The sequence below is a fragment of the Psammomys obesus genome, unplaced genomic scaffold (genome assembly GCF_907164565.1).
Source record: "Psammomys obesus unplaced genomic scaffold, mPsaObe1.curated_primary_1811, whole genome shotgun sequence".
Lineage (NCBI taxonomy): Eukaryota > Metazoa > Chordata > Mammalia > Rodentia > Muridae > Psammomys > Psammomys obesus.
In genome coordinates this window covers 9,116,747-9,121,959 of record NW_026585691.1, presented here as the reverse complement: position 1 = coordinate 9,121,959, position 5,213 = coordinate 9,116,747, and the positions used below count along the sequence as shown (strand labels likewise).

General features: G+C 42.6%; 1 non-coding gene across 1 annotated transcript; it reads left to right on the top strand.

Annotated features, from left to right (window-relative positions):
- Positions 1 to 3,825: 3,825 nt before the first annotated feature.
- On the top strand, positions 3,826 to 3,928 carry LOC129670335 (U6 spliceosomal RNA). Its single transcript, XR_008719168.1, has one exon. It is a non-coding gene; the product is annotated as a U6 spliceosomal RNA (small nuclear RNA).
- Positions 3,929 to 5,213: the final 1,285 nt, after the last annotated feature.

The following is a 5,213-nucleotide window of genomic DNA, read 5'->3' as shown; positions in this document are numbered from 1 at the left end:
TATATATATATATATATATATATATATATATATATATATATATATATCATGGAAGGTGAGACTATAAGACTGAGTGAGATATTGAAATTCTTTAGTGAAAGTAGGAGGATTAGAGGTATAGGATCCTAGTCTCTTTTCTACTTGAGAAAGGAGGGGAATTCACCATCCAGCCGGTGTTGTATGTAAGAGATAGCAATCTGGTTGCCAGAAAGTGTGTTGCGGGCAGATTTGGAATGATAAGGGTTTCCAGCAGCTCTGGTGGGGTGCTGGCGCCGAACGCAACCACCATGCAGCATGGCTGCTGAAAGTGCCTATTTTGGCCAATGCACCAATGTTAGGATTGTGCAGCAGAGTTACACGGTGGGTTCACAAATCACGCCATGTGACTGGTTCCATGTGGGAGGTTTATTAAGGGAAGGGGGAAGGAGTCACAGAGACGGTCTCTGGGTAGGGTAAGAGGAGGGTGGTACAAGTTCTCTTATAAGGTGACCCAGAGCATATGCAGGTGGTTTCAGGTAGTCTGTAGGTGGCCTGATTTCCCATTTGTCATGTCCCTTGGGGCTGGCCGAAGAGATGCCTACTTATGGATCCCAACAGTGGCATCATTTTTAAATAAATACTAACATAAACTCAGGACATGATAGCTCCATGGAGTGGTTAAGGGTAAGGTTTTTATTGTAGATTTAAGAGAGAGAACCTTTCTTGCTCCTTGCTATTTCGGTCTCTCTCCCCTTTCTCTGTTGGGGTGGCCCCCTTCCCCCATCTCTCCTCATGGCTCACTCAGGTCCTAGTTCTCTCCTGCTTCCTTCCCCCCTTTCATGAGAGAGAGAGCTGCCAGAGGCATTTGGAAGAGTCCAGAGTAAAGAGAGAAAGAAGTAGACTGAAATGACCAACAGACTGGACCTGGCCAGGGCTGTCTTAGAAAGGGGGAAGAAGGGCAGGGAATAGAGAAAGCATAGTGACAGTAGCTGGAGCAGAGGAAGAGATGTAGAGAGACTAGCAGGATTATCTGGAGAATGAGTACCTGGGGGTTTTTGGGGGTTAAGGTAGGGGAGAAAGAAGGAGAGAAGGGCTAGGCTGCTCGTATGGATTTTGAAATGTATAACAGATACTTGTGATACTGAAGGAGCCTGGAGGGCAGCATGAACTTTGATAGGCGATCAGGCATCATAGGTAGCCCTTGTCCCTTCTGCCGGAGGCAAGGAAATGACTCTTTTCGGTAGATGAGGACTCATTTCACAAATCCTGAGGAATGTTGGCTTTTATCTAGCCACCGGAAATCCTTCTATGGTCCAGTTGAGCTCACTGGATTGCTTTTTGGAGTTTGGGCAACTAGAGTTCCCTTTATACAGACTTTATACAGAGGTCTATTAACATGAAGCTCAGGACTCTTGTCTGAATGCGAAGAGGATTTTTCTGTGTTTTGGTTTTTTATTTTCCCCTTCATTTGAGGAGTGTAGTATTAAAATATGAATACAGGCCAGGCAGTGGTGGAACATGCCTTTAATCCCAGCACTAGGGAGGCAGAGGCAGGTGGATATCTGTGAGGCCAGCCTGGTCTACAGAGTGATTCACGATAGCCAGGGCTACACACAGAGAGACCCTGCCTCAAAACAGATGAACAGACAAACAAAAACAAAATGAATACAGAGAGTAATCTTTGTACTTCGGTTCTTAGAGAGAACCAACTACTTATAAAGCTAGCACAGGGAGCAGGGAGGGCCTTGAAGATCAATGGGAAGGAAAGGAGGCCCATGCTAGACAGCAGCATAAACCGCAGTACCCAAACTCAGCCTAAACCCCTTGCTTTCACTAGACTTTAGTCATGTGACTTTTGAATCTATACCCTTCTTGGTTAGGTAAATCCGGTAATATCTCTAGAGTTCATTGTTATATGGATTAAACTCCTCCTGTGATTCAGACTAAAGAATTTCAAAAGAAGTTGCTGTGGCTTAGCAGTTATGTATTTGAGCTCCTGAAATATTTTGTCTATCTAAGAGCAGAACCTTTCAGAATAACCCCAGATAATCCAATTGTTATGAGTCCTTTCGAGAGCAACTAGAAAAGGTTGGCTCCTGTTATCAGAGACCATGAAAACTGGCACCACATAAACAGACATCATGACAGCCATACATAGTATCCACACACCTTTAATCCAGCACTCGGGAGGCAGAGGCAGGCAGATCTCTGTGAGTCTGAGGCCAGCCTGGTCTACAAAGCAAGTCCAGGACAACCAGGACTACAAGAGAAACCTTGTCTAAAAAGAAAACAAAAAAAGAGCCAGCATCTTTTTCATACGCACTGTTTACCTCCTGTAAGTGCCATTTCATGCCCCAACTCTAAGAAGTCATTTGTTTTACCGTTTGTTCTCTCCCTCCCTTTAAGGGCACTAAGACCCAAATGCTAAGGATCACCTTGAGTCAAAGCTCTTTCCGAGCTCCTTTCCAGATACATGATTTAAACATGTATGTTCTCTTGCTAATCTGCCTGGCTAATGTCCATGCCCTAAATCATCAAACTTAAGAGGGTAAAGAACAAGGTTTTTCTTCCAACAAAGCCACCTTGAGTTATCATCAATGACTGAAAAGCAATGATGAATATTGACTATCTAATTTTCCTCCTTCTATATATGACACTCATGTTCCCTACCACTCTTAGGCCCATCTCAGGCCTTATAACTCTTTGTAGCTAGTAAAATGTAGGGATCACCCAGCATAAACCTATTTAGAGTTTCTGTTTGTTTTTCATATGTAGCCAGAATAAAAAGCTGGGAAGCAAGGAGATGATACAACACTCAGTGGAAGGACATTAGGTCTCTGAATGATTTCACTGAACACATCACTGTGCTTACCCTCATTGGACTGAGTGGGTGTTATTTTTATATAAAATCTCAAATGTTCACTTTTGCCAATAAAGACTCTGGAGCCAGATGATGGGGTGAAAGCCTGCTAGCTCAAGAAGGCAGAGAAAGCAGTCACCTGACCTTCCTACTCAGCCGACATCCCAGAAGGAAAAAAACCCTTCTTCTTCTCTATGCCATCTTCAATACCCTTCAAACAGAATGTTCTTCCTTTCTACTTCCTGTGCATCTCTCTATTCGTTCCTCCAGACTTCCTCTCACTTTCTATGGCTTTTTCTCTCACTTCCTGTCAACTGGTTGCTTGGTTCTCCTCTTGACCTAAGATTAACTTTATTTAATCATGTTTACAAAGAGCTCTTGGACTAAAGATGTGTGCTAGAAACAGGTTTTTTCAGTACCTAATTTCAGGGTTCACAGTGTGACGAAATATCATGCAATAGAATGGAGCAAAAAATAATCCCTTACTGGCTGAGGTTTAAGAGTTGTTAGTTATAAGGGCTGGAGAAATGACTCAGTGGTTAGGGGCACTGAATGCTCTTCCAGAGGACCCAGGTTCAAATCCCAGAACCCACATGGCAGCTCACAACTGTCTGTAACTCTAAGATCTGACACTCTCACATTGACATACATTTGGGCAAAATACCAGTGCACAAAAAATAAAGGTAAATAATTTTTTTGAAAAAAAAAAGTTGTTAGTTACAAAAACTATAATTACTTATCCTGCTAAACAATAAAAGTGGAAATCTACCATACACACACACACACACACACACACACACACACACACACTTACACACTATAAAGATGACATAGCAGCCTTCTGATTATAGAGCAAATTGCTAGACAGGGCGACTGAAGCCTGATAGTACCCAGTGGCTAAACTGTTACTAACATTCCCTCAGTAGACAGACACCCGTCTTGATAAAGTATAGCTCCAAAGGAAAAGCTCAGAGAAGCAGATGATGGTGTTCTATACAACAGCACATATATTAAAATTGAAATGAAACAGAAGATTAGCCTAGCTTGTATAAGGGTGAAAACCAAATTTGTGGAAAACCAAATTTTTTTTAAAAAAATGATTTATTTGTGTGTGACAGGGTTGGGGGACTTGTATATATTTATGTGAGTGTCTCCGTGTGGAGGCCAGAGAACACCACACAGGATATCTCACCACCCGCTGTGACACTAGCTCCAAAGGACGCGATGCCCTCTTCTGGCACTGCACACATACAGTGCCCAGACCTGCTGGCGAAACATCCAAACACATAAAATAAAAGTAAACAAATCTTAACAAACAAACAAACAAACAAACAAAAAACAGAATTAAAGCCGTGCTTCTATCCTGCTTCTCTGGGTAAGATATCACCCTGAAGCAGTTGTAGGTCCCAGCTCATAAATATAAGCCTGTTGTCTATTTCTTTGAAGAGCAAACCTGTCTGAATGTGTGTCTTTCTGGGCAAGATTCTTTGCACAGAGGTAGATTTAGGCGTATCAGAGAAATGGATGACTGCAGTCTTGCAGGTATTTCTTTGTTATTTTCAACTGAGTGTTGAGAAAATAGTGAACAGCTCTGAATTTGAAACTCACACACACACACACACAGAGAGAGAGAGAGAGAGAGAGAGAGGTCTGAAAAAGAAGGCTTCATTGTTGTTAATTGAGTACATAACGTTTTAATAATTAGCAGAGCTAGAAGCACTGACATTTTCTACTGACGATTAAAACATGCAAAAAGCCAACCGGATAGAAAATCTCTCTGCCTGGTGCTTGGAGTGATGCCAGAGGAGTCAGTGCTAGGAATAAGGGAGAGGTTGTCTTCAGGAAGCAATCCGTGTTCCGCTGTGGACTGCTCGTGGGCTGCTGCTGTCCTAGAGCTGGACACCTTAAACAGAGCAGCAATTATTTAGCCTAGAAAGCATCAAATATCACCATCACATTTTCCCTTAAAATCTGCATGCCAAAATACTCATGGAGCACCAAGAGGTTAATTTCCTATTTTGGAGTGGCCCACTTGAAACCCGTGATAGCTACGGATATGCTTTGTCAACTATGAACACACACACACACACACACACACACACACACACACACACACTCATCCTGAGGCAAGAGTTGAGCCCAGTGCTCGGAGTCAAACTCATGTGAACTCTCTCTATACACTGCACTGTATATCTGGACCAAAAGTGACATTTTTAATGGCAGGTAACAACATACAAATGAAGCTTATTTTCAGAGCATGAGGGTGTGAGTGTTTTAAATATATCATAGCCTGGGCCTGAGAGAGGGCTTAGTGATTCATAGCATGTGTAACATTGCAGAGGACCTGAATTCCATTCCCAGAACCCACATGCAG